The sequence below is a fragment of the Vulpes vulpes genome, chromosome 2 (genome assembly GCF_048418805.1).
Source record: "Vulpes vulpes isolate BD-2025 chromosome 2, VulVul3, whole genome shotgun sequence".
NCBI lineage: Eukaryota > Metazoa > Chordata > Mammalia > Carnivora > Canidae > Vulpes > Vulpes vulpes.
The window spans coordinates 26076361-26095612 of record NC_132781.1 but is presented as its reverse complement, the minus strand read 5'-3'; the positions used below and the strand labels follow the sequence as shown (position 1 = coordinate 26095612).

At 54.2% G+C, this 19252-nt stretch overlaps 2 non-coding genes across 2 annotated transcripts; both read right to left on the bottom strand.

The window, feature by feature from the left end:
- Positions 1 to 17690: 17690 nt before the first annotated feature.
- On the bottom strand, positions 17691 to 17760 carry LOC112918202 (small nucleolar RNA U2-30). The gene has a single exon (XR_003234634.1). It is a non-coding gene; the product is annotated as a small nucleolar RNA U2-30 (small nucleolar RNA).
- Positions 17761 to 17919: 159 nt separating this feature from the next.
- Positions 17920 to 17999, bottom strand: LOC112918203 (small nucleolar RNA U2-19). The gene has a single exon (XR_003234635.2). It is a non-coding gene; the product is annotated as a small nucleolar RNA U2-19 (small nucleolar RNA).
- Between the last annotated feature and the right edge of the window lie 1253 nt (positions 18000 to 19252).

Below are 19252 nucleotides of genomic sequence, written 5' to 3'. Positions count from 1 at the left end.
GCCGCGCTTCCCGGGTCCGGCCGCCAGGTGGCAGCATCGCCCAACGCCGGATTCCCACGGAGCCCAGCGCCGCGCGGCTGGGACCTGGGGCCGGGGCCCCGCGAGCGCCCGCCCTGGGGGAGCAGGCTGGTGGGCGGGGTGGGAGGCCGTCTCCGGGGGGCAGAGGCGCCGGGCGACAGCCAGATGCCCGCACACGGAGGAGACGCGGGGGCCCCGTGCCGGAGCTGGAGAGATGGAGCCCGGACCCCCGGGGAGGGGGCGGAGGGGAGATGCTGGGTGGGGTGCTGCTCCCGGCCCCGGGGAGACGGGGAGGGCTCCCGGGGAGGCTCAGCAACCAGCTTGTTAGGCGTCTCCTGCCGCGTCTCCAATCTGACTTTGCCACCGAAAAAGATCCCCAGCGTAGTAGGGACGCACAGAACTTCCTCCTCTGGCTGCCTTTTCATTTTCTCTCCCCGCTTGCTCTTTATGTCTGTCCTCATCTCTGCCTTCCGTAACCTCTCCTGGTCCCTCGCCATCCCTCCCGGTCCATCCTCCTGTTTGTTCTCCCCGGCGCTGCCTCCGACGCTCCTCTCCACGTCTGCGTGTTTGCTCCTTTTCCCATCTCTGGTTGTGAATCACTGTCTCCCTGGGAGTCTGTTTCTCTGTGTGTGTGTTTCTATTTCCTTTGTGTCTGATTTGGTCCTGTGTTTCCCTGACTGTTTCTCACCAACTCCCGGGTCTCTCTGGGCCCCTCTTTCCCTATCTCTGTTTCTCATTATCTGTTGGCCCTTTTTGCTCTGCTCTTAAGGACCAAATCTTCCAGTCTCCTAATCCAAGTGAAATTGGGGTCTGGCCCCACACAATGGCCTCTATTTCCAGTTCCTGGTGACTTTGAGCATGGAGAAGGTCATGGGCAGGGGCAGCTCACAAAGTTGGCTCCGGCCCTCCTGCTCACAAAGTTGGCTCTGGCCCTAGGTAGCCCCTCTACCAAGAGGGGCCTAATCCAGAGAGTGCTGGAGCCTTCTCCCAGCAATACCCACACCACTGCTCCTTAGTGAGGTTCTTGCTAACTTGGGCTTCCCTCCTGCCCCTGCCGTGTTCCTCCTACACCCAAGCCCCGGACCCCCTGCCACTCTGCCTAGACCTGGAGTCCCACCAAGGTATGGAAAGATGGGTGTGTTTAGGGGAAGAGGGTATCTTGGGGAATGAAATGGCAGAACTGAGAACGGGATGGAGGAGTTTGAGGGGTGGATGTGGAAGGCTGGGGTAGGGGCACAGTGGGGCCCCAGACAGGGCCCTTTCTTGTTGGAGGCAGGAGGGTCCTGCACGGGGACACCATCTTCTGTTGGCCCCTTCGTCTGGCCACGGAGGGAAGTAGCCGTACGCATGCACGTGTGTGCTTAGGCGTGCAGGAACACAGGCGCAGGGAGGCCGGAGGCGGCAGGCAGTCAGTGGGTCGCTCTAGATTCCACGCCAAATTCCATCTGGGGTTTCCCAAAAGTAGCAAAGTCCAAATGTCTTCATACTCACTCGCTGCCTCCCCGGCCCATTCACTGAAGAAGGAGCTGATTGTCTGCGTCCTGCAAGGGCCCAGCTGCAAGGGTCTTGGAGGTCAGCTGGTCCACTTGCTCCCTTCTCAGAGAAGCCAACCGGAGCCCAGAGGGCTGGGAAGGCCAAGTGACACGGGACATTGGGGTTGAGTCAGGACCAGAACCATGCAGGTCTGGAGACCCCACACTCAGAAGCAGCCTGGGAGGAGGGAGCTGCCCGGGAGCTGCTGCAATGGAGGAAAGAACTCCACAGGAGCCTGAGTGAGGTGGGAGGTCTTGCCCTGGCCTGGGTGAGGGGGAAGAGCCAGGCTGAGCTCTTTTCCTCTTAGTGCCCCCCTGGACTGCAGCGGACACCAATTCCCATAATGACTTAGGGCGTTGGGCCAGGATCTTTCTTTTCAAAGTCCACAGAATGCAGAACGATGTTCTGCTCTAGCCTAGCTCTGCCTGCAGGGAGGGACAGACGGTCTTGTGTTGTGTTGGTACGGGTGCCACTTACTGCCGTGTGCTGTGTGACCTTAGTCAAGAGATGAACCTCCTCTTTGCCTCTCTGGCCTCTCTGTGGAGGGAGTGGGGGTGGATAAACAGTACCTCCTTTGTCACAGGGGGTCATCGTGAGGATGACATAAACTGCTCAGTGTTGGCATACCGTGACGTAAATAAATGTTAGCTGAATCATAACAAGAAATAAGCATTTAAATCCTGGCAGAGGAAAGGTGCCCAAAGCTCCTTTTCTCCATTTCATGTAGAGGCAGAGATGCCAAGGAATGAAGGGCCTTGCTTCCCTCTGAGAACCCTCTCTGGGTGGTGGTGGTGGGGTCCTGAAATCCAGCCCCCTCTGCTGTCCACTAAGTGAATCTGGGTCCCACCCAAGGGCCAGGTGAGAGAGGGCAGGGCCCATGACCTAACACGGAGAGTGACCTGGTATTGACCACTCTTCCTAGAGAGCCAGAGGGGACAGTTTGTAGCAGTGGTGCTGGGACCAGAGATTTGAGTGATTCTCTCTCTTCCTGGTTTGCTCCCCCACCGCCAACTGAGCACTGCCTGGGTTGGCCTTCTTGTGGTGTCCACCTCTCCCTCAGGCTGAGAGTCCAGGGGGGACTATGGACTGTGCTTGTCACAGGCGTCTTCACTGTCACTGTCTTCACGCACTGTGGCTCCCCACCTGCTTTGTAATATGCTCTCTGTGTCCGGCCCACATGTTCTCCAGCCACACAGCAGACCCCTTCTGCTCCCCTCTTTCCCTTCTTCCCTCTGTGTAGACAGTTTCCCCCCACCTAGAACACCTGTCCCCAGACCCCTCCCCAAAACCTAAGAAAGTCTTACACATTCTTCAAGGCTCAGCTCAAATACTAGCTCCTCCAGAAAGCCTTCCAGGATCTTCACACCCCGGCCTTTTCTCTGGGCCTCTCTGCTGGCCCTTGGCCATTCTCCCTAGAAGATGTGTATACATGTTCTAATGTTCCCACCAGGCTGTGGGGGCTGGCCCAGTTCTGATTCATCTTTCATTTCCCCATGACGCTTTGTTCCAAGTAAACACTGGCTCTGTTGTCACTGAAATGAAACTGGTTGGGGGCCTCCCAGGGTCAGGGGCCAGATTTCTCTAAGGGGATAGGGAATGAATTCCCAAAACCCTTGGTGGGGGGCACTCATCTTGGGGGGCGGGTTGTCCGCCCAGGCTGACTGGGCTTCTTATCTCCACCAGCTGGTGTTCTGGGCAATCCATCTCTTCTGCTTCCCGCCCCCCTCTAGTGTACACATACCCTCTAAGTGAGTAAGATGGCTCCCTAGGGATCAAGCAGCTCCTACAGGGCGAGCTGCAAGGAATGCTTGGTTCACTGTCCACCTTCCAGGAGGGGGCAAGATGCAAGTTGGATTGCCAACAGGAATTCTTGGCCATGGGACCAGGGTCTGAGCCTTCTTCCCGGCATTCCTTTGGAAACTAAAGTCCACCTCACTCATTCTTGGGGTGATGGGCAGGCATGGAGTGGGGAGGTGACTTCATGAGTTGATCCCAAGTCAGAGCCACCAACCTGCGGGCCAGGAGGGTGGAGGGAGGCGTGCCACCTGACAATTAACGGTTCAGGGAGCTTATTATCCTAATGAGCAGCTGGAGGAGCTCAACCAACACCTTCCCAGAGGCTTAGCAGAGACAAAAACCGCATTTGGGAGCCATTATCCTTCCAAAGTGTAGGTTTCCGGGGCACGGCCAGGGGTGGAGAGAGAGAAAACCTCCAAGATGTGGGGTGGAAAGTTGGGGTGGGAAGGTTGAGCTAGCAAGCTGTGGCTGTCTGGGCCCCAAGTGAGACCTGCCCCCCAGCCCTAGTCCCCTCTCTGCCCTCCCCTTCTCTGCAGCCTCACTCCCACCCCCAGCCTTGTGCTGTTTGAGAGAGAACCCTGTAGCCAGAGAGGAAAAAAAGGGGTTGGGAATCCCCTAGTATCTCCCCCTTTCTAGCTCTGCCCTAGTTGGCCCCTTGAAAGAGGGATCTCCTGCACCCCGCTGGTTGGTGCCTTTGTGGCACATCCAGATGTTACCAGGGATTGTTGTCCGACTTCAGAAGAACTTCCCAGTCCCAAAGAAGCTGGGAGTTCCTGAGGCAAATAGGGGAAAAAGGAGCCCCTCCTACGGCTGGGCGCTGATCTGGGCTCATCAGCAACCAACCAGAGGGCCTCTCCTGGGCCTGGGAGCTCAGACTAAAGTGCAGAGAAGACAGTCTGAGACATCCCTGAAGCTGATCACACACGTCTTAAGAACTTGGGGGTCAGGCAAAGCATGAAGGCGAGCAGAAGGGCACAGGAAGTGAGGTGGGCAGAGACCACATTCTTCTGCAAACCAAACCGTAGCTCCTCTAAGCAGCCACATCATCTGGCCCCGTCCCAGGACAGACTCGGCCCCAGTGGTGTGCATGCACCCATGTGCAGGCGTGTGCACACACCTCCCCCTCCGCCTCGCCTTTAGGGGAGCCAGGCCAGCCGTTAGGGGCGGCCTGCAGGATCCCCCTCACCACAGTGGCCCTGTTAGCACCTCCTCCCTCCCTTGTTAGCGCCTCCCAGCCCCTCTTCCGGCTCCAGCCCCTGCTGTCCCTGGAGAGAGGCCCCGTGGCTCGCAGCCCAGTTCTTGTCTTCCCACTCCACTTGGGCTGCTCTTTTCCTTCTTCTCCCAATGGCGAAGCCCCCTGCCCCCTCCATCCATCCTCCTCCATGGAGAGAGGTCCTTTCCAGAACAAGGGGCCTGGGGCCTGAAGTCAATTCCCCTGCAATTGAGCATGCCCTCCTCCAGGCTGGGCAACAAGTGAGCCCTTCCGCCTCTCCTGCCCGCAGGGTGGGAAGGGTCAGGTTTGGGAGGCAGCCTGGTCCTAGGGACCGGAGCTCAGTCCCGGTGCCAGCCGTGCCACCCTCACCAGGGCAATCACCCTGTCCGCAGCACTGGGGGAGGCGGGAGGCGGGAGAAGTGACCTGCCTGCAGCTCCAGGGCCTGAGCCTGGGCTGCTGAGTGGGACAGGGTGGTCCTATGCCCCGAGCCAGGCTGTCAGGCCGCCAAGACTGCAGGTTTCCTCTACCGAAGGGCCCCTTCCTGGCCAGCTTTGATGTGTCTGCGAGGTTAGTGAAGGATGTTTGGCTTCAGGGCCTGGCGCCAGGATAAACTCCCTCTGCCTGCTGGGCCAAACCACTGCCTCCTCACTGCCTGGCTCGCCTGCCTCCCCCAGCCTGGGGCTGGCCTCCCCCGAAGCCAGCGCTGTCCTGCCTGCCCAGTGCAGTGGGCACCAAGTGGCCAAGGTTATTACTGCCACCTGGGAGAGAGCCTGTGCTCAATGGATGTCCTGTTGCAGAGACTGGCACTGGGCTGTTTGCCCGCCCTCTAGGTGATTGGGGCCCTGGGCTAGGTGGGGTGGAGGGGCCAGACCCCAGCTTTTGTTAGGGGTGGGAGTGAAATGCAGTTTGGGGGGAGGGGTGTCCACGTGGAATGGGCTGCACAGACTTCAGCTCTTCCAGATGTGCTGAGGTTCCAGATGTGGGGATGACTCAGCCGGGAATGGGGAGGGGTGGGCGGTCCATGAGGGGGGGAGGAGAGGATATGACAGGCAGGGGGAATTGAGGCCCCTCCAACAAAGGCCAGCTGCTGCTCCCCTTCATCTGGAGCCCCCAGACTGAGCTGGTGGAGTGGTAGCTGCCAGTGGCTGCCCAGATGTGCAACCTGTATGCAGATGGGGAGAGGCGAGAAAGAGACTCCAGGGCAAGGGACCCAGCTAGGAAGTCGCCCAGAGACTGAGAGGCAGAGGCAGAAGGTGGGGTACAGTGAGTGGGGAGGGGGCAGGTAGAGGAGGTGGGAGGGAGGATGGAGATGGGGGAGGAGAGGTAGGAAGAAGCTCAGGACTGAAATGTTAGACCTCTCTTGGCTGATTTGGGGGTGTTGGGTACTGAGAGGAGAGAGAGAGAGAGTGTGTGTGTGTGTGTGTGTGTGTGTGTGACCTTGCTGCAGGAGTGTAGGTTCTATGTGGGGTAGGGGGTATTGGAGTGAGTGTCATGCATCTGACACGTGTGAGCTGTATTTGTGAGCTGAGTGTTAGCAGACCCTGTGCATGTCAGGTGCGGTGGGCTGTGGGGCATGGCTTCTAGGTCTGTATGATGGAGAAAGAATGTGGGGACAGCATCTGTGTAGTGATTGGCAGGGTGGGGGGCTGTGATGGCATGTGTTTAAGTGAAGCTCCATGTGCCTTTGGGTGTTGTGGGGCAGTCCCTCGGACCTGGGGAGTCAGAGGTGCCCAGGCACACAGAACAGGGCTCCAGAGTCCTGGGACTTCCTCCACCTCCTCCAGCCTCCCCAGTCCCTGGGCCCCCGCCTGGCTTGGCTGGTGAGATCATCTCTTATAGTACAGAGGAGAGGTTGCTGAGCTTTGGGCCACTAGCACCCCGTGTGCCGCAGTGCGAGGACCAGGTTTGCAGCTATGCTGGATGGCTCTCCCTGCACCCCTCCCCCAGCTCTGCAGTCCTGGCCTCCTTTCTGGCCTCCAGGTGGGTCTGCTGGCTGCGCCTCTGGCCGCTCCCTGGAGAGCCCCACCTGTGCCAGCTGCCCATGCCAGGATAAACAGGGCACTAAGTGTCTGAGCCGGTGCCCGCCACGCTGGGCACTGCTTCTCCACTCCAGGCTCTGCTGTGGTTTGGGTTGCTTCCTCCAGCTGAATGGCAGATCCAATACCCCAGACCCCATAAACAGGATTTTTGGGCAGGCTTGTGGTTATGGGGACCTGGTAAGCAGACGGGTAATCAAGTTTAAGAGGGAGACAACATATCATCACCTGTAAGAGGGGGGGCTTTTGTGACTAGCACCCCCCATGCTGCAGGGGTCTCACCCCTCCCAGGCAGCACTAGTGGAATCTTCTATCCGCCCCCCACCCTGCCGGGGCCCACCTACCCTCCTTTAAGAGCTCTCAGCACAGTTCTTGTCACCCACTTTATTTGTGAATACAAATGTCCCCTCAGTGGTGGCCCACTGGCCTCTCCTCTTGTGCTGTCCTGTTTGCTCTCTTCACAGTCCATGGGCGAGCCCTGTCCCCTAAATCACACACATGAGGTATAAACTTGGATGGGTACCTGGTCCTCCAGACCCAGCAGTACCACACCCACCGCCTGATCCCTGGGCCCTCTCACTCTCTGCTCCTAGGGACTCAGGCCGGGAAGCTTGCTCCTCTGCTGCAGGTTCTCCCCAATTCCTTAACCCCTGCACCCCCTCCTTCAGCACCAATCCCCTCCCTCCCTCTGCGGCTGAGTCCACGATGAAAGGGGCACTTGTTTCCATCCACCTTCTGAACCCACTGATGCCCCCACCTGCAGGGCAGCAAAGAGGCAGGAGAAGCCTCAGCCCCCATGAAGCCCCCAGGCAGTGAGGGTGGGGAGGGGGCACAGGGCAGAGCTGGGGCATGGAGGAGCAGCAGGGGAGTCTCCCTCTGGGAGCCACCTGGAGGCCCTTCACCCTCCCTCCTGGAGAGCCGCACAGAGGGGTCCATGGGGCAGGGGGCAGGCGTCCCAGGCCCATGGGTTCCAGGCTGAGGTAGGCCGAGTGATGCCAGGCCTGGGCCCACCCTCTCCTCCCAGTTTCTGTGTGCCAGCACCTCGGTGTTTCTGGGTCTTTCCCTTTCCTTCTGTTCCTGTGTGTGTGCACTGTTTCTCTTGATCTCCCACTGGCTCCCTGAGTTCCTTCTTTCTTGCCTTTTCCCTTCCCTCCCTTCTCTGTACTCCTTGAGGGGAGCAGCCCCAGTCCAGAAATAGGTTCCCAGAATGCAAGGTGGCTTTTCCAGGGAGGTCCTTGGCCTGGGCCTGTGGTCCCAAAATAACCACGTCCAGCTTCCCACTTTCTTTGTCCGCTCCCCTGCCCCAGGATCCCCCATGTGCTTGGGGTCCTTGGAGCTGGAGCAGTCTTGCTCTTGCCAGGTTGGAGGGGGGTGCCCATCTTCAGAACTACTCATTTGGCAACCATGGGGTGAAGGCACACCCCCCTCCCTTTCTCTCTCTCTCTCTGTCATTCCTGAGAAACCTGCACTCGGAAAGAGTGCAGTCTGGGCCCCATTCCTGGGTGACCAGATGCCCAGGGTGTCCAGGATCCAGATTTATGCCATTGTCTGGGTGTGATTGTGAACAGCACCTCCAAAGTATCCTGCCAGGAGCTATAAATGATATCCCCACACACTGGTCAGACCCTAGAGGGTCTCACAGCCTCCCCCACCCACTTCGGCCTCCTAGGAGAGCTGTGCAGCCTGCTTGGGCCTCACCTGCCCAAGGACAACAGGGCCAGACAGCAAAGAGGGGAGCTGTATAAATAGCCATTTTGGGGGGAGGCCCCCCAGCAGTGGGCAGGGTGGGTCTGCTTGCTGGAGAGGGAAGAAGGAGAGTTGTGGTTGCCCCCAGGCAGCATGTAATTTACGATTTATTCTGGGGCACTCTCTCCAGCTTGGGTGGGGCTGAGGTTAATTTAAGGGCTTAATGGGGCGGGGGTTGTCGGGAGGGGGAAGAGAAGCCCTCCCCCTCAGGCTTATCTGCGAAGAGGGGGGTTCCTTTCCAAGATTGCCGCCACCCCTGGACCCTGGGTCCCTCTTTGGAGCCCTCCCTGGACCCCCTTACACCTGCTAGCTGGGGGCTCCGGCCCATGGGTGCCAGCCCTCCTCTAGCCACCAGGCACCAAAGCAGTGGCTGCTGAAGGAAGTGGTGGTGGCTGTGGTGGACACAGCAGTCGGCCTGTGGGCACTGCAAGAGGGGACCCCGCCAGGAAAGGCTCTCAGGGCTAAGCAAGCGGCTGTTCCTGGGAGTTCTCTGAGCAGCTCAGGTCTTGCTCCAGGATGCTTCATTCTCTGCCCTTCCACAGAGGCGCAGAGCTCCCAGTCTGATGGAGGAGACACAGGCTCTACCCACAGGGAGCCCTCGGTCACAGGCTCTAATGTCAGACAGTGGCCAGTCATTACTTTCTTCGCAACCCCTATCATGATCTTCATTTTTAGTCTTTATTTGTTTATGTCTCTTCCTGGAACTTAGGCTGTGGGGCCATAGAGACTTTATTCTGTCCCTCACAGTGTCTTTAGCACTTGCCTAGCACAGAGAAGCACAATAAATATTTCCCAAATGAACAAAGGAATTTGGAGGGAATTTGTAAGGAAACAGCGCCAGGTCAGAAAGCCCCAGGTCAGGAGGCAGCGGTGGACACAGTCGGGGGTCTTCTCCCTCAGCACCCCACACCTCTATGCTCTGGCTCTAACACCTTGCAGTCTATTGCCCCCTCTTGGGGGTCAGCAGCCACCCTGAGCTAGGGGCTGCGGTGCAAATGTGGTCTGCTTTCCACATGCACACCTTTTCTCACCCTCCCCTCCTCCTATGGTTCCTTTGGCTGCTATGGCCACTTGACCAAATCCTGCTAGTCCTTTCAGATCCCAGGCAGAGCCCTTTCCTTTAGGCCAGAGTCCCCTCCTTTTGGCCAGAAGTCCCCCTCCTTTAGGCCAGGCTGGCCTAGAGCTGGCCTGGAGCCTGGCACCCCACTAGGGTTTAATCTAGGAGACTGTGAGCCACCCAGGAGGCCAGAGGAGGCGTGTATGTTCCTCTCTGCCCCAGCTTCTGATTCTGGGTGATTCTCTGGTGACAGGTGTATGTGATGGTGTATGTCATTGTTGGTGGTGGAGGTAGGTGATTTCAGGAACCAGGGACAGCAGCCACGACCCAAGTGGGGCAGGGGTGGCATGGAGTTCCTCTTAGAAAGAGGTTGAGCCTTTGGGAGAGAGAGAATGAATGAGGTGGAACAGGGCCCAGGGAAGAATGAAGGGCACTGAAGAGTGGGGGAGGCTGGGGATGGAGAGGATGGAGGGGAACCAGGAACAGAGAGTCAGGGAGGCTGGGTCAGGGAGAAGGCATGACAGAGGGTCAGAAAAAAGGCAAACGCTTCTTGGTCCCTAGACCACGTGTCCCTTCTCGGGGCCTCAGCCTGCTTCATCTGTGTGGCCGTTGACATCTTGGCTTATAAGAAGACCTCCTTCGGGGGCTTTGGCAGCCCCTTCCTTGGCTGCTCCTTCTCCAGCTCCTGAGAAGGCTGTGTCTACTCTGTCTTCCCTTGGCTTTGGGCCTGGCCTCTTCCCTCTGCACTCTCTCCAGGGGCCCTTCCCACCTCCAGCCACCCGGTGAGCAGCTCCCCTTGGATGGCGTGCAGGTGTATGAAAGTCACCATGCTCCGCAGCAAACCACCCAGCCAGATGTTCAAGCCAGAAAGCCAGGAACCAGCCCTTATCCCTCTGCCCATCTGTTGCAGAATCCTGTGACTTCCAGCCTCCTAAATCTCGGTCCATCTGGCTCCTCTTTCCACTCTGCTGCTTCTGGCCTGGGCCTGGCCACTGTCACCTCCTACCTGGACCTCTGTGGCAGCCTCCTAGGGGCCACCCCACCACCATTCTGATCACTTTCCAGTCAGTCCTCCATGGGTCATCCTGAAATCTTCCTAGAACATGCATTTGATCATCTTGCCATTGTACCGCCTCTCACCACCACCCTGAGTACTCCTGCATCTCCCCTGCACCCCCTAGCTTTCCTCCCTCTCCACCAGCCTCTACATGGGCACCTTCCAGCATCTTCCATGCTGGGTTCTCTCTCACGCTGGGCCTTTGCAGGGGCTGCTCCTGAGACCAGCCACACTCTCCCTCAGGACTCTTCCCCAGCAGCACTTCATCTGGGAAGTCTTTCCTGATGCTCTGCTCCCTGAGCTTGGGTCAGGAGTTTCCTCTCTGGAGTTCCCGCCCAGGGGCTGCCCTGGCCTGGAGCTCCCCCACCATGAGACACTCCCTGCGTTGAGTGCATTGCATTGCACTTCACTCCTTGCTTCTGGAGGCTCTGCTGGGCCAGAAACTGTAACTGCCCACAGCGAGGCCTGGCACAGCCAGGATAGGTGCCCAGGAACTCCTTATTGGTAGAACATTCATCCCAGGGAGACTGACAGGGCAAGAAGGAAGAAGGCAGAAGGCCCCTCCAGGGCTGGGCAATGAGGCAGTGGAGTGGGAGAGCTCCCAGGACCTGGGGGCAAGCAGGAGGCCTTGGTTGGGGTGCTGGCCCTGGGGTCCAAGGTGAGGCTGCCGTGGGCCTGTGGCACCTGACCTCCTCAGGAGGAACAAGAAGCAGCAGAGGCCTCCAGCTATAGGCCTCTGGCTCCCGGATGGGCCAAGGCTGCCCACCCTCACCCACCAGCATCTCCAGCAGCAGCCCATGGGCGGAACAAACTGGCCACACACAGATATGTCCAGTGTCTCATGCTTCATGGCCAGGCACAGGGGACTGTGGACAGTCCCAAGTGGAGATCTTCTCCAAGAATTACAAAAAAGTTCATAGGCCATTTTACTTCCTATCTCATACTGTGTCCTTGTATGTTTTAATATGAAAATAATGCTTTAAATCACTTACCATTGGGGGAAAAAATGGACACTCTGGGGAGATGAGGCAAATGATCAGGGCTGAGCTGTTCTTGCCCTCTTCGTGGGTTTGGCAAAAGCGCAGACTGGGAGCCCCGGCCCAGGTCCTAGGCCCTGCCCCACATACACTGGGCACGGCTGCGGCGTCCACAGAATGGGCGGTGGGCCGGGAAGGCATTGGCTGAAGACCATGGCCACCATTTAGTGGAGCCGTGGGTGTGAAGACCTAGTGATTCACACATGGAACCTTAGGTGCCAGGCTGGGTGTCTGGGGACCAGGGACTGCAGAAGCAGAACGAAGCATCTAGGCCTGTGCCCGCCCGCCCCCCCCCCCCCCCCCCCCCCCCCCGAGCTTCCTGGGAGCAGGCTGGGGGTTGGGGGTCCAGGCAGCGGCTGTCCCCTCACAGGCTAGAGGAAAGGGTGAGCTCACCCTCTGGCCTGTGCAGAAGCAAGCGGGTAGGAGAATAATTAAAATGCCAGAGGTTAGGAGGTGAAGTTACAATGGAAAGAATGAAGCCCAGCGCTGCCGCCACTCGCTGCCGGCTGCTCTCCCACCCCGTCCCTCTGCCAAGCCCACATTTGATTTTTATTTCGGGAGCCGCCAGCGCAGCACTTGGGAGGGAGCAGAGAAACCTCACTCCTGCTGGCCCTGCCACGTCTGGAGCTGGGGCCCGCGCAGGGGAGGGGCTTCCCGGGCCCAGAGGAAGAGCCTAAAGGGCCCTCACCCTCTCACCTGGGCACTCAGGGGACCCCCGGAACCAGGCAGGGGGCAGGGCAGCAAGAGGGGCCAGAGTGGGATTGGGAGGCAAGGAGTAGAGATACAGAAAGAGTGGAGGATATTCCTCACCCAGAAAGAGGGAAGACCCCTTGCTTCACTCATCTGAGGCTGAGGGAGAGAAAAATCATCCAGTCTCTAGCCTGCCCCCTTGTTTCAACTTTTGCCCTACCCCCAACTGGGGGGACATCCAGTCCGTTGATAGGTACACATATATGTGCAAGGGCTCTCACTCCCATCTTGTTCCTCATGACTTGCTGTGTGATCCTGGGGAAGTTACTATCCCTCTCTGGACCTCAGTTTCATCTGTGAAATGGGAGAGTAGGTAAGATAAGCAGGTTCAAACAGGGCTCCGTGGTGGTGTCCAGAGGCCTGGGTGCTGTCTCCCATAGGCTGTCTGCTCCCCGGCACATCTCTTATCTGCCCCGGGGGGAAGTGGGGGCAGCTGCTGGCCCATCCTTTGAAGAGCCCTGAGCCCCTTCTTCCTGTAGACGGGAGCCTTGGGGGCCAACTCACATTTTCCTGCTCTCGGCTTTCTCTACCGCCCGTAATACACTCCAGATGGTTTCTCCATCCGAAAGCCGAGGCAGCAGATTCCAGAGGGAAAGTGGTTGGGCTCCTCTCTGGGCTCCTCTTTCCACCAGGCTGGAGAGGGGGCCTGGGTGAGGGACTGGGGTGGCTGGAAAAATGGAGTGGGGGTGGTGCTAACTCCACAAGAAGAGGGTGGGAGATCTCCCCAGGCTCCTCTCTGCCACATAAGGTGCTGGGGTCCGTGGGAGAGATGGCAGGGCCATGCGGGGGCAGGGGCATGGCCCAAAGCACCCTATGGCTTCCCACAGGTTCTCTCCCCAGTGGGACAGCCCACTAAGAGCTGTTCGGGGGACTCTAGGCCCTGGGGAGGAAGGTTTTCCAGTGTTTCCAGTGCTGGGGAAAGAACACCATCCAATGAGCCAGACATAACTGGTTTCAAATCCTGACTCTGCCACTTAGAGGCTCTGCAAACCTTGACTTCCTAGAACCTCGATTTACCCTCCTGTAAAATGAGGATGCTTATGCTGCTTGAGATGGTCATGAAGGTGACATGGATAACGGACAGAAAGTCTTCCTGTGCCTTCAGGTGTCCAGAAATGCCCAGTGACTGCCTGGGAGACCCTCTGAGCACACAGCTTGCCTCCCCATTAGGATAAAGCCCCAGCCCGGCCTGACTCAGCTCCCTCCTATTGCAGCTTCTCAGTAGTTCCTTCTAAGACATCAAGGGGACTTTAAGTGACTCTTTGGAGACTGTTTAGGAGATAAGCTTGGGGATGGGTGCTATAGACCTGAGGCTGAACCCCAGCCAGCGTTGGCCTCCTCCCAGGCCCCGCCCCCTTTGCCTCAGCCCTGCAGGACCTAAGCCTGGGCCTGGAGAGCCACGTAGAAGCAGAGGGGACTGGGGGGGGGGGGGGGTATGGGGGCGGGGGGGGGGGGGCGGGCAGTCTCTCCCAGCCAGGCCCCGCCTGCCCCTCAACTTCCCCGCCAGGACAGCCTCCCAGCCACGCTCTCTAGCCTACTCTCCGCCTCTGCTGTACCAGGGGGAGAGCTTCGATTTTTCCACCACAAGAGCCAAGAGCAAAATGGGAAACAAATCCAGCCTGGGGCTGCTGGTCCCCCTGCCTGACCCATAGGATGTGAAGGGAGGGGGAGAGAAAGCCCCCAGCCCCTTCCCTACCTCTACTTCCTCCCCGCCCTACCCTCATCCAGGACATTGGCTTACTCCAGGATCCCAGGGGCCATAGGCCTAACTGGGGAGAGAGGAGGGGACTGGAGGGGAGCCCGGGGGAGGGACCCTCACTTCCCCACACCCGCCTCGAGGCAGAAAGCCAAGGGCTCACACTCTGGCTTCTCCCCTCCCCAGCCCTGGAAAAGCCTGAGAAAAGTAGCCACCTTGCCACTTTCCACTCTAAGGTTCTGTGCTGGGACCATTATTAGAGGGGAAGGGACAGCTACCCCTCTCAGGTGCTCCCGGTCTAGACAGAGAGATGGGACCTCCAAGCCCCCTTCCAATTAATAACCTCCTCCAGGTCCTTCCCTTCCTTGTGCTCCTTCCTGCCACCAAGCTTCCCTCCTTCAATGACACCCCCTCACATGCCCACCCACCCCATGCATCCAGCTCTCTCTCCCTCCTTCCCCCACCCTGGGCTACCCTTCTCTGCAGTGAGCTCACCTCAGCTACTGCAGGAAGTAGCAGCTGCACAGAGATGAACAGAGATGAGTGCAGTGTCCCCGCCAAAGGCCGGTAGACCTGGCAGGCCTGAGCGTTTCCTCTCCTCACCCTATGAGGTGGTACCCTCTCCTGGCCAAAGCCTGCCTCCCCAGGCTCAGGGCCCCACACTCCTGCCCCAGCTTCCCTCCCTGGCTCTCCGGGTGCTGCCCACACCTCCCACTGGACAGGCCTCCTTTCTGTCCGCCCACAGACACAGGCTAGTGTCTCTCACCACGCTGCGCTCCTGAAGCCCCACATCGCCTTCCTGGTCCTCCTTCCCTCCCAGCACACTTCTTATAAGGGCTGTCTCAGTGGCCAGTGAGCTCATGCCTCAACCTGCTCCAATCTGGCTTACCCTTGGGACCCTGGAAGGGACTCAGTCTGCAGAAGGAACTGAAGTTCTCTGTGGAAGAAGATGACATCAACCGGAGCCTCTACAACCTGTCACATGCAACGTCCACCTTACAATAAAAACTTGTCAGGCAGCTGTCTTTCTCCTCCTCCTTTTCCTCCTCCTCCTTCTCCTTCTTCTTGCCCTCCTCTTTCTTTTCCTCTTCCCTTTGGTTCCCTTTCCTTTAAGAACAGTTCAGTCCAGAAGATTTAAGATAGGCCAAGCAAGGTAGATGTTATTGGGGGTGAGAGGTGGGGAATGTCATGGTCCAGCAAAGGTTTTGGAGCTCAAGTGAAGTAAGGAGGGCTTCTCTGCTTGGGGGGACAGCCAGCACAGGGCAGACAGTGGTGGGGGTGGAGGGAGGGTGAAGAGAAAGAAAGAAGAGAGTCAAAGCTCAATCATACAAACAGATGGCCTCACCCAAATTTCAGAGCTCAAGCAGAAAAAGGAGGGCATCCAAAGAGGAAGGCAACCTGGTGTGAAATATCAAAGCCCAAACAAGATAAGGAAGATATTCACGTGGGGGCCAGCTTGGTGAGGGAGATGGGTTGGACCCTGAGCGGGTAAAGGGTCGTTTGACCAAGGTAGTGGCCAAGCACCAGGAAATGGAGTCCACAGGGCATGAGGGCATGCTTGAAAAGGGGGTGGGGGCAAGGCATCCAAAGCATGGGAGGTCAGAGCCTGTTGAGGTGTGAAAAGCATGTCCATGTAGGGGAATAGGTTGTGGTGGTGGCCTGAGGCAGAATGTTGGAGCCCAGGAACGCTGAAGAGAGGTCTGCATAGGGAGCAGTCACAATGGGCCATTGGTTATCCATAGTGGGACCAAACCAGTAAGTGAATATGTTGAGGGAATGAGCCATGTTTCTCAATGTTGTCAAAGGATGTTACAAATATGGGAAAGAAGAAAACTAGAATGACCCCTACAGTGTTGGGTTGGGATTAGAGGTATTGGTGAGAACTTGCGATTTTCAGAATAAATAGATATAGAAATAAATGTTGATGTAAGTGTGTATACAGGTGTTTATATCGTGTGTGTCAATGCATGTACATTTATGTGTATACATGCATATGTTTCCTAACCCACTGAGAGGGTTTGGAAGCAGTGACGTCTTAATAACAGTGAGCATAGCTAGCACCCAAGTCTTGATTTCTTTCTTTTTTATAAATTGAAGTGTAGTTGACAAAGTTAACATTAGTTTCAGGTGTATAACGCAGTGATTCGACAACTCTATAGGTTATGCTATGCTAAAGTCTTGATTTCTAAATACTGTTGTCCACCAGAAGAAACCAGGACTCCTTGCAGGAAATGGCTGATTACAGGGCTGGGGCAGGGAAAGTACAAGACAAGCCTGAATCATCTCGTGCCAGAAAATAAAGAAGTACTCGAAAATGATTAAATAGAGTTACCATATGACCTCGTAATTCCATTTCTAAGCATACCCAAGAGAAATAAAAACACATGTCCACACAAAGACTTGTGCGGGAATGTTTATAGCAACATTGTTCACAAAACTCAAAAGATGGAAATGACTCAAATGCCCATCAGCTGATGAAAACAAAGCATGGTATATCTGTACAATGGAGTATTATTCAGCCATAAAGAGGACTGAAATAATTATACATGTTACATCTGGGATGAGCTTTGACAATATTATGCTAAGTGAAAAAAGCCAATTATAAAACACCACATATTATACGATTCCATTCAGAATAGGGAGATGTGTAGAGCAGAAAGTAGATTAGTGGTTGCCTAGGGCTAAAGTGGGGACAGGAGGATACAAGGATGCTAGCTAAAGATTACAAGGTTTACTTTTGAGACAATGAAACTGTTCTAAAATTGACTGTGGTGATGGCGTCACGGATCTGTGAATGCACTAAAAACCACTGAATTGTACACTTTAAATGGGTGAATTGTATGGTATGTGAATTATACTCAATAAAGCCCTTCTAAAAATAGGTATTCAAAGAATGATGGAGACATGTCAAAAGAATATGGAAGCCAGCTGGAAAGGACTTCCACTGGCTAGATTTGGTTCTTTTGAGTATCAAAATAATTAATGATATTAATAGATTCTAATATTTTGAATAAAATAGGATCTATGACTCCATACTGATATAAATAAATGAGTACATGGAAAGTCTGTTGAAGAATGGGGTATTTACATATTCCCAAAGTGCTTTCCTGCAAAATATTTATCAATTGAAAGGGAAAAGGGTAATTTTACAGTAGAGAAGGCTGGCAGACGCCAACTTAATCAAGTAGTCAAAGTGAACATCATGGTAATAGGACAAATAACAATCATGTACTACTCAATAGGATGCAATGAGAGAGACATGGTATCACTTCTGTGACATTCCTACATGATATGCTCAACTTTAATCTTGAGGAAACATTGGACAAATCCAAGTTGAGACTATCTACAAAATAATTGGCCTATAATCTACAAGAATGTCATCAAAGTCGAGAATAGACTGAAACTCCATTTCATATTGAAGGATGCTAAAGATATCTGAAAACCAAGTGTACCATGTGATTCTGTACTGGATCTTTTTACTACAAGGACATTACTGGGATCACTGGCGAAATGTGAATGAGAGGTGTGGGTTAGATGGTAGTAATGTTCAAGTGTTAATTTCCTGACTTTGATGGTGGTATTGTGGTTTTCCAGGAGGATGTCCTTCTTCATAGGAAACAGAAGTATTTGGGAGATGGTGGCAACTTACTCTCAGATAAGTCAGGAAAAGAGTTCTTTAACTATATTTGGGACCATATAAGTTTGAGATTGCTTCAAATGAAGCAAATACTTTGTTGTTTTTTCAATTCTGAGCTCAGATCAAATGTTGAAACCTTCACAATTATAAAGATCAGTAGTAAAACCTTTTCATTATTGCTCAGAACTGATTAGCATTTTTATACACATATCCCCCCATTCTCATTCATCCATCAGCAAGTCCTTAGCTATCCACTGTCACCTTTACACACACACACACACACACACACACACACACACACCCCAGACATAAGCCTTATTGTTTTAAATTATGTATTTGCTTCTCAGAACTACAGAGATCATACATTAGGTAGGCTGGAAGGTCTTCTGATGCCCAAATTTGGCTATTTTCATTAAGACACAGTTTGAAAAGAAGATTATATTGTGTAACAAAATAGATAAAAAGCTGTAGAGTTTCATAAAAGAATTGGGATTAATGAACAATAAAGAATGAAACAGAATCCCAGAATGGAAAAAATACAATAACTAAAATTATGAATTTATTACACAGATCTAAAGGCATCAGATGGAGCAGAAGAAACAAATAGTGAGCTGGAAGAGAGTTCAGTAGAAAATACCTATATTGAAGCAAAAAGGTGCAGAACACAGAAAACAGCACTGATGTTAGATGCAACACAATAAAAGTTTTAACATATATTTATATCAGAAGTCCAAAAAAGAAAAGAGAGAAATAATAGGGTAGAAATAATATTACTGGCAAAAACATACTAGCCAAAAATACTCTATACTTGACATAAGAATCAAACCAAGTAAGGTAAGTACAATGAAACCATACTTAGGCACATTGTCGTTAACTTGCTAAAAATTAAAAACAGATAAATCTTAAGAGTCACATAACTTCAAAGAAACAACCCTAAGACTGACAAATTGAAGAGATGAAACATACACAATCTAAATGTGTTTTGAATATATTTTGAATAGATGGGATTAACAGCATATTAGACATTGCAGAAGAGGGCAGTAGACTTGAAACCATATGATGACATATCAGTGGAATGTTTCTGAAAGGAAGCACAGAGAGAAAAAAAAAGCACACTGAAAACATAAGAGAACTGGTGACCTACGAGAGGGATCAAGTGCTCTAACATACTTGTAGTGGAAACCATGAAAGAGAGGGGAAATGGAAAAATAGTGACCCCAAATTTTCCAAATTTGCAAAAACTAGAAACCCAAAGATCCAAGAATCTCAGCACTCACAATAAAATGATAGCGCGGTCTGTTATGATCAAAGTGCTAAAAGTCTGTGACAATGATAAAATCTTAGGGATCCCTGGGTGGTGCAGCGGTTTGGCGCCTGCCTTTGGCCCAGGGCGCGATCCTGGAGACCCGGGATCGAGTCCCATGTCGGGCTCCCGGTGCATGGAGCCTGCTCCTCCCTCTGCCTGTGTCTCTGCCTCTCTCTCTCTCTCTCTGTATGACTATCATAAATAAATAAATAAATTTTTAAAAAATTAAAAAAAATTAAATCTTAAAAGAAGCTAGAAAAGAGACATTATGTACAGAGAGACAAAGATAAAATTATCACAGCTTTGTTGTCAGAGACTACACAAGCCAAAAGACAATAGAATACAATTTTTTTAAGTTGTGAGTAAAA